This window comes from Brachyistius frenatus, unplaced genomic scaffold (genome assembly GCF_029030835.1).
Source record: "Brachyistius frenatus isolate BFR_SWC_R1_liver_20210118 unplaced genomic scaffold, ASM2903083v1 Contig_254, whole genome shotgun sequence".
Classification (NCBI taxonomy): Eukaryota; Metazoa; Chordata; class Actinopteri; family Embiotocidae; genus Brachyistius; species Brachyistius frenatus.
Window position 1 is genome coordinate 33,527 of NW_027210853.1, and position 10,257 is coordinate 43,783.

Consider the following 10,257-nt stretch of genomic DNA (forward strand, 5'->3'; position numbering starts at 1 on the left):
AGAAACGAATCATTAGTTGAAGATTAGGTGAATGATTCCTGCAGGGGCCTGTTTTCCCATTTGTGTTTCAGGAATTATCACACTGAAAAAAAAAAGAAAATAGCCTTCCCTCAAATGTATCCCTGACTGATCCGCAAAACAAAAAACGAGAGGAACAAAAAGTCCGATTTAATTAACGTGTTACACGAAAGTATAGACTCACAAACTCCCTCTGATTGTATTCCAGACGCTTCCCGGCTTGAGGACGCTGCAGCGGAAATGTGGTCTTCCAGCGACCACAAACACAGCGATGAGGGGACCCACGGCACAGGTGCACCGCTCTTTACTCACGCACACATGGCGTCTGACGCACAGCATAACTGGTTTGCAAAAAAAACCATCACGCAGCCTTGAACCCCTCTCACTTTTCAGGCTCTCTACGGTGTCTGTAATCAAACTGGTCTGTGGGTCGGGAGGGGAGGGAGGGGGGTGGGGGGGTGGTGGGAGAGGTCAGGGAGGGGGGGAGGTTGAGATTTTGGTGTATTTGAGTTTTGGTTAGAGGCATGTGGCACACACAGAGGATACAGTCCAGTACGGTCTGCTGCCCTGACGCACAAACAACATCCCACAGTGAAGAGTAAGAGGCCAAACACTCGGGTGACTCACCGTGACCCCCGTCGTACACTTTCTGACCTCAGAGTGTGAGTTCACTTTCTCTTAGTAAGATTAGCTATGACTCGTCTTTCTCCGAGCCATAACACGTCTAGTTCTGTGATGGTTTTACTAGCAGCGCTCGCTGGAGGAAAAAGGGGGAAGAAAAAACAAAACAAAACAAAAAAAAAACAACCCACGACTAGATTGCCCGAGAAGGAGCCGACGTTACAGCCTCGGCCCCACATGAGCGTAAACGCAGACAGTGAGTGGGAGAGACAGTGTGGGAGGGAGGGAGGGGTTTGCTGTCCTCTCGGGTGAGCGATGCGTGAGTATGGGGCGTTGGAGGGGTCCTGAGAAAGTTAAAACAAATACGAACGGAGGAGCGCAGAGATATACGAGCAACCAGAGAAAGAGACGGATGAAGGTCAGGGGGGAATGTGAGTGACATTCCTGGGCCGCAAGCCAATGAACGATGAGGTCTGAGAGTGAGCGGAGGATATTGTTACATAGGTTTGGTCCAGACCTTGTTACTATATATTATCCTGTAGCATATAAGACCGTTGCGTCGTGAATGTTTCGAAACACCCCCTTTAAGTCTTTCGCTCCGCCCCTTTACGCGTCATGTTCACTTTTTATTTTGTAGTTGCTGAAATAGCAGCAGTCTCCTCTGCTCCACTCTTTCCTAATAATTCACTAATGAGCGCCCGACTTCAGGGAGTCTGTGGGGGGTCGCACTTATTTGAACCATGTGTTTTTCTAGCAGGCAGGAAAAAGGATTAAAGCCAAATAAAAGATTAAAAAAATTTTTTTTTAAAAGCTCTTGAGCTCCACCCTATTACTTATTTATATCTATCTCGCATGTGCTTGTTTTAGATATTTGGGTCAACTGTTCGCGGGGCATTTCTCTTCTTTCTTTTTTTTTTTTCCAATAGTGTGAGTCATGAATTGTAGGGATTGCTCACATTATACAGCAGCATTACAAAGTCTGTCCTTAATGTTCCAGTGAAACATCCTGTTGATCAGCATCACCATCAGCCACTGTGTGAAACAGCATCCCATTAATGACACATTGCGTGTTCACCGCTGCTAAAGAAGAGTGAAGGGTTGGAAATTTCATGTAATGCGGAAAAAAGGAACTGCGATGCATACCTGCCTACGAATTCTGCTGCTGCTTCACCTTTCCACATTAAAACCTCCTTCTGTTTCTGTGTTTCTTGGACCTGTACCCACGGTGGTACGGGTGGGGACCGGAGGAAAGTATATAAAAGCATTTGTGTTTATATTTTGTTGAGCGTCTGTTTACATTTCTTGAAATTACGCTTAAAATAAGGTTGTTGCCTTCAGTTTCTGCACTGAAATCAGATACAGTTTAAGTCCTGATGAGCAGTTAATCATTTTATAAGAATCTGAATCCACATTAAAAAAAAACATGCATTGTTTGCTTCTTTAATTATTTTTCTAACTTTTGCATTTAAACTTTGCAGGTTGAATAATGGGAATAATACATTATTTTCTCTGCTACACTGGTGTTTGTCAACAGTTTGATAAGACAGCGTTGCAGAGTTTTGATTATATTGTTCTGATGTAAACATTCATACTTCTTTCCACAAACAAAAACTGAATGAATCTAAACCCGTTTCTTTTTTATTGCCTGTTTCAAATTTGTCCAGTTGACTCTCACGTCCCTCGTCATTTCTTCTGTTGATTCAAAAGGGCTTAGTTAGGTTTTATATCATATTTGCTAACAGACTGAGAATTTTTTTTCCAATCAAACAAGGCAGTTTTGACTCATGAACTAACACAGTAAAGATGGCTGCGTTAGCCACTGAAACCACCGCTCCATACCTGAGTGTAAGCCCACACACAGCCTGAATGGAATCTATTCTTTACGGTGGAAATGTGAAGCAGACTATGGGAGGCTGGTTTTTTTTTTTTTTTTTTTTAATGGCTCATACCCAGCGGCCCCCTCCTGCCTGACTGGCACCACAGCCTTGTTAAAGGAAATTTAGAAAATGACCGACTAACCAGATAATTAGATTGAGTCAAAACAAATTGCAATGGGAAGTGAAAGCAGCCCAGATTCCTTCAGACTTAGATAGGGATGAAAGGAGATCTTGCATGAACTCCTGCTTTTTGCACCGGTCTGGCCTTATTTGTCCATATCTGTGGATATTATGATAATTAACCACTTTGTATTTCCTACTTTTTTTTTTCTTCCATTTTCCGTTGGTTTTTCTTTTGTCTGTGTCATCAGTCGGGGATTTTTTTTTTTTTCCCAACGTCCTCACATGTACATCCTTCTCTTCAAACACACCCCTCTCCCATTCACATCTTATTTTGTAATCCTTCTCTCATTTATATGCTTTCGGTGTATCCTCCTTTCTGTCTCTTTTTCCTCATTGTGAGCAGCACCAGTGTTTGATGTGTGCTGGGCACGAGAACAAGGGATCGGATACACACCCCAAACAGGAAATGAGAAATTCAAGCAAATAGACCCGTGTCTGTGTGCCTCGGAGAGAGAGAGAGACAGAGGAATGTAGATAGGTGGAGCGGGGTCGGACGGTGGTTAACAAGACACGCTGATTCGAGAGGCTGCAAGTGTTCGAGGTGAAAATGTTGTTAAAGAGAGAGGAGGCGCATCCTGAGAAGGATGTTTACCACTTGTCCTGCGTCTCTTCGTCGCCTCATGACATCAACCATCCAACATCCAGAGTGACATAAACTGCCATGTGACTAACCGTACATGGGATCTCGCCTTATTTTTTTTCTCAACAATACATTTTTAGTGCTCCTTTTTAGGCTGCGAAAGACACCAACAGCTGACTTGGGGTCAGACAAAGCTGTATTTGTTTGCTAATTTCACCTTGAGTTGACACCGGCCTTTGTGACGGGCTCTGCGTCGCACCCACATCCCACATCTTTACTGGCGTCCTCGTCGGCAACCCTGATGGGGTTGAGCTCATAAAACAAGAAAGCGCCTTGGGATTATCCATCAAAAGCGCCAGTGGCACATAAGCAGAGCGCCTGTGTGACCTGCTGCAGCCCTTTCATCTGGCCATGTGGTTGTTGTGTTCACGCTACTTAACGGTAGCGACGACATGTTGTGGCGGCTAGTTTATTTTACATCGCAGGCTGCGCTCCTACTGTTTATGAGCAATGAGCGATCGAGCACAGCACACATGGTCAAGCTTTTCCACAGAAAGGAAGCCTCATCATAAGTGACTCAGGATGTCTGGGTACACATACTCTGACCATTAGATGACTACGGGACTTAAAAGGGAAGGAAGACTTCAATAGTTCTCTGCGAACGAGGTGGAAAGAGAGACGGGCTGTTGAGAAAAACACCCCGGCGTCTCCAAACGGGGATCCAGCCGCGCGAATTGCCGAGATCTGATGTGGCGAGACGGCAATAACAAACAAACAACGCACCAGACAGACCAGCGTGTGACAAATATTCAAGACAAACTGTAAATATCAGTCAGTAGAACGACAAACACCACATAATAGCGTACGCACACTAACTTGAGAACACGTGTTTTTTTTTAGTCACTAATGAGACACTAAAACTTTGCCATGTCAATACCAGCTGTGAAGCACAAACACAGACTCAGAAACTCTGCGCAGCGTCTGAAAATATTCAGTAACACATAGGCAGGCCATCCAGGATGTTGTGGGGGAGTGTTTCCTCTTCCTGTTGCTCTTACTGTTGGACTTTCCTGTCAGTTAGCGTTTACTACTGACAGACCTTTGGGTGCCTTCCAGACTCATCTCTGAGTCTTTTTTTTTTCTTTTTTTAATCTCTAGAGAGTGTAATTCCTTACTGTAAAGTCTTAGTTCACATCCTGTACTCTTGGGTGGCCAGTCAAGGGAAGCAGGATTAGATTTAGGTGTTCTTTGCAGCAGATGGCCTCTTTTCACCTATTTGTACCGCAGAGACCAGCCAGTAGATATATCAAGGCGAAAAGGAGGACCACCCTTCGTGGCTCAGTCACATGTGTTCATCAGGTGGTGTGAACTGAAAATCAACCGCAGATACTATCCGCCAACTTCCCAGTGGACCTCGGTCTTTTTGATCTCCGTCTTTATCGGCACTGTGGTCAGCAAGCAGATTACTCTCAATGAATTTGGTCACAGATGTCTCCGATGCTTCCACTGAGGGCATGTTGTGTGTGAAGCTCTCAGCCACTCCAATGTATTGAAAGTTAGCCTTTATGATTCAGAAGTGCTCGAGGGCTCGACTGATGCTGAGATCGACCGGCTTGAATTAGTGCCTATTGAAAGGTCTGGGTTCTGTTATACCTGCCGAACGCTATTCCTTTCTTGTCCGTGTGTGTTGAGCACATGTGTGTGTACATGTGAGTGGATGTGCCAACGCAGCTGTCAAGTCTGGTATATTTGTTTGCTGCCCTAAAGTGTAGGAAGGAAGAGGCGCTTCACTGAAAGCAGTAAAAAAAAACAACCGTATTTTTAAAATACTACATACAGGTCTTGCTTACAGAATTTTTTTTGTATTAGTATAGCTAAAAATAGAGTGTAGTATAAATAAAGCTAACATTTTACCAGCAGAAATGACATAAACTCGAAGTCATGATAACATCATTTTTACAACCTTTTAAAATAGCTGGTAAGGATAGAGAATACTTTACCAACTTTATGTATATATATATATTGTGGTTTAATACATACACTGTGTTCGTCTATGTAATGTAGTGGAGTACAAGTTTAAAAGTGCAATAAAAAGAAACTTCAGTTGTGTCTTGTAAAACCACATTGTCCATTAAAAGGCGATAGTCACTGCAGCGTCCAGGTCGTCTGGCTTCAGGCCAGCTTTCACCGTTTTGGCAGTTTGGTCGAGTTTTGCGTATTCTTGCTCTGCTGCCAGCTGGTAGTTGTGACCGTTGGGGAGTTTGATTTTTATGAACTCAGTAGCGGATCAACTAAAAACGTGGCGGTTAATACTTTATGGTTATCTGCAGTTTGTGTTGTTATTAGATGCACTAAACGTCCGTTTTTAATAGTCTAATCAAGGTCAGTACGCCTGGTTTGTTTGCTACATAAAGTAAGCCCCCTTTGCTAGATTGCCAGATGACAAGCTAATTGAGCTCGGCAGATACAGCTGTGCTAACTGGTCTGAACCGCATATTCAATTCAATTCAACTTTATTTATATTGCGCCAAATCACCACACAGGTTATTTCATGGCACTTAACACATTAAAGTCCTTACAGCAAGACTTTACAATGTTATACAGAGAAACCCAACAATTCAACAATTAATATCAACAGCTGTTTGTATATGTATGAGTTCATGTATATGCGTGAGCCTCTGTGCATATATTCATATTGCACATCTACGTATGAGTGCGTCTGAATATATATATATATATATATATATATATATATATGTTCCAAGTTGCGGTATGTGCATCGCATCATTGTTCGTGAGAGCGCATTGAATGGGAGGAGAAATGAGGAAGGCCTGCATGAACCATACACATAATTTCACCCGGCTGCCCGCTCCCAAAGTGCCCCAATCACAGGAAATGGGTGTAAAGGAATGACTCAGCTCGCTGTGACCTCCGACTCTCCCTAACACCCCCACCCTCTCCTTTAGGGCTGCTTTAATTAGAATAGCAACTCATTTGTTTTTCTTTGTCTCAACATTCAGTCTTCCTCTCTCGGCCTTTTAAAATGAGCGCATCCCAAGTTTGGTGATGACTCACAGCTTTCTCCTCCACCCATCGCTCTCATGCACTCTCCCTATCTCTTTGTAATTCAATTGGTCAAGATTTTGCCTTCAGTTCAGCGATGTTAAAAAAACAACAACTGAAACAGCCGTCACACAGATGTATGCTCCTATCATACCTGCTCAGGTGTGTCCGATCCTCAAAATACCAACATGCTCAAACGCACAGTCTAGCTTTGATAGTGTCATGCTGAAGCGTTTATGTATTCACCAAGGCTCAGTTGCTCAAGGCTAACTGACAAACACACACACATTTGTGTACCCGTGCACGTACACAAACACTCGCATGTTGCTTCAAAGGATGGCGTGTCGTAAACAGAGGGACTGGGAAGGAGGAATTTTGTTCTTTGGGGAATTCAGAGCTGGTGGGGAGAGAAAGGAGGGGTGGCGGCACGCTGACCTAATGTCCCTCTGAGCGGAGGCAATGGAGGAACAGGCTGCCGAGCTTTTCTCTCTGCTGTCGTAACCCTTGTGCGCCCATCAATACAGCTGAGAGCTCCACTGCCTCAGGAGGCTGCAGATCACAGTTGAATAATGAAAAACAGACCCTCCACCAAAAGCTACCCTCAAAACCTCACACCTCCCTAACCTCCCATTTATTCCAGAAGTAGAGTCAGGTTACTACGTGATACAAGCAGTGTGTGTGTGTGTGTGCAGGCGCACGTAGGTTCGTCGAGCGGGGAAGATGATATTTCTTTTTTGTTCACTGTGTCAGTTTAACGGCAGAGTTTGATTTGTAACTTAAGTCACACCTCACTTAATTGGAGTCAGCAGCATTGCCCCTGCTTTTACTACGTCTGTGCATCCGTGTGTGTGTGTGAGCTTGGACGAACGAGTACGTGGGATGAGTAATAGAGTGCGATTGAACTTATGTGTAGTCCCACCGGTGAGACTGAGAGCGTCAGTGCAGCCAAGCTCAATAAGGGGTCTGTGGAGAGCCGCTGCTCTGCCAGCGCTGGCATGCCTCTGGTCCGCTGGCTTCAGTCACTACACGGCTGCATGTTTCCAAAATCCTTCACTTTTCATTTGTGTACCGCAAAAATGTGCCATTATGTTATGATGCCATAATCACACGGGATTTATCTGCACTGATCAACGTACTTTCTACGTTGACACAGAATCGTACAACTAATATAAGCTCCAAATAATGATCGTTTTGATCGTCAATTAATATGCTGGTCAGTTTCTTGAATGAATCGTATAATTAAGTCTTTAAACTGAAAGCAAATCCCCCAAAAATCACGTTTTCAGATGTTTTGTCCAACCAAATGTTAAAAAACCCAGACACAGTATGTTCAGTTTATTTTTACATAAAGCAAAAAACAAAAAAAAGAAGTTGTAATTCCTCAAATGAAAAGCTGTAATCTGGACCACCATTTAGTTCGACTATCCTTTAATCTTTTTGGCTCTGTAAAATGGGGTCACATGGGCAAACATAGTTACAATTAAACCCAAATCTGCAGCCCTACGAATACTTTTAGACTCTTTTAGCTCATTGTTTTGGTTTTACCAGCCAAGTAAAACATCTTGTTAAACAGCTGAATATGTTTCACAGCAATTGGAGGAGAACATTACGGCGCTAACTGAAGAGTGAACGCTGGACCGGCTTTTGGTTTGCAACAAAGACCTCTGATAATAAATTTAAGGCCGTCTGACTGACAGCTTGTTTAAAAGGTTTTCCGTCCCCAAGTCAACCGAAACAAAAACAACTGATAAACATTTTAAATTGCTGTTGTTGTGTTCACATCCAGTACAATACTACATTAGCCTTTAGTTTTTAACAACTCCAGAAAGAGGTTTCCGTTATAAAGTCAGTGAGTTACAGATGCTATTGTAATAAACGCTCGATGGGGGCAGCTATGGGACCCTCAAACATCGTCCCTCACCGACTCTTCCCTCCTCCTCGGTTGGGGCTGTGAGAGTGAACTTCTATTTCGAGGCTGCCTCTCCTCTGGGTGTAGGTCCTACATGGTCGTTGTTGTCTTTTCAGGGCCAGATCCTCTCCTCTGTTTATCACCCAGGGAGATGGTAGCTGTTTATAGGCGCTGATCTGTCCCTCTGTGTCCAGGGACACGGAGAGAGGTTCTGAGAAGGAAAGAAATGGAGGGGCGGTACCGTGAGAAGGAGCCAGTCCAGAAATGTAATTGGTACCTTTCCTTTTTTAGAAAACATTTCTTACTTACTGAGGTCCAGCAAATGAGTCAGGGCATGGCATGCTGTTTAACTACACTCAGACACTCTCACACGGTTTGTCATACTTTCCCTTTGTACTTTTCACTTTGAAGAGAGCTTTTCTCCTCCGTCTTTGATCCTCTGTATCTTGAGCTATGATGTTCGCTACTGGTTATATACATGACAAAGAGCCCAGCCACCATCCGGTGAAGAGGAAATGAGCAATTTTCATTTACCAATTGTTGTTTTCCTTCAGCTAATTTCTAATTTGTAGTCATCAGTGCTAAAATATATTTGCTAAATTTCTAGCGAGCAAATGTGTGTGGTATTTTATTCCGTACTTCCCTCATTCATTCAGTCACCTACATCTTTTTTTCCCCCCCTCCCCTATCTCTTGCCTTGTTTAGTTCAGGTGAAAACTCAAAACTCTCAGGCAATCTTCAGAGAGCTGGCTGGGGTTAACAAAAAAGATTAGAGGGTAAAGAGAGAAAAGAGGAGACGAAGCAAGAGATATGGTTGGGTGGCTCACACTGTGATAAGCATCGCAACTTAAGCTGCAGGTGTGAAGGAGAGGGACGGCGGTAAAGGCAGGACAGGTGAAGAAGGGAAAATCTGTCAACTCACTTCTAACATTTTGCCCGATGTTTAACATGTAATGACTCACTGAACCGGTAGACAAAGGTGGTCGAGTCATGGATTAACTCATATGTATTACAATCTTGTTAGCATGTGTGTGTTACTATTTTAAGATTGTGTTAGCAAATTTATGCAATATAGTAATCTGGGTGAATTAGAAGAGGAAATAATCAATACTTTTATGAATGTAACCTCAAACTATTTAAAATCCTGTGTATGAAGTGAAACAAAACAAAAAGACTACAATTGATTTAGCCTTTTAATACAGTTATAATATCTAACTTTATATTTATGACTAACTAAAGTAAGTAATCATAATAAAGAAATATCATATTCAAAACAGGCAAAAAAGTGAATAAAAAAATGAAACAAAAACATACATTTGTTCAGCCAGACGTCTTTTATCAAGAGTTACAATGAACATGTAAAATATAAACCAATATTATTTTTAAGAAAAAAATAAAAATTTAAATTACAAAACAGTTGTAACTGGGAGTAGAAAGGCATGTTTGTTGATGTGTGTGTATTTGTGTGTGCTTGCACACAGACTCAGCACCTGGAGCAACAATGGATTTGAGCAGCTGTGTGTTTGTGAAGCAAAGCTGCGCAGCAGCAGGACATCAGAGTCTGTTATTAAGGTCGTAGTCAGCTCCGTCTACGTCCACCAGGCCGCTTTACTGCTCCACTTTTAATGACCAGTTGTGGCAAAAGATTCATGGACATATAATTGCAAATGTCATAGATGTTGTAATAAGACAGAACCCGAAATAGCATTTGAAGACCAGCGGCGCGGCGAATCAGCTTTCATTTAACGTGATCAGTTTTCATTGTGAACTTGTAAAAATACCACAAAGAAAGAAATGGCTCGAGCAACATTACGTGAACAGAGCCTTTCATTTTTTGCAGATAAACGAAGATGAAACACTGCATATGGATGCAATTAAAGGACCAATTATGTAAAAACTGATGAAGAGCAACAACAGAACGATTTTCTGGTTACTCATGCAGTCATAAACTCGGCACGTGGACTGCGTTAGTGGTAAACGAACACCTGCTTGACCTTGAAATGCTG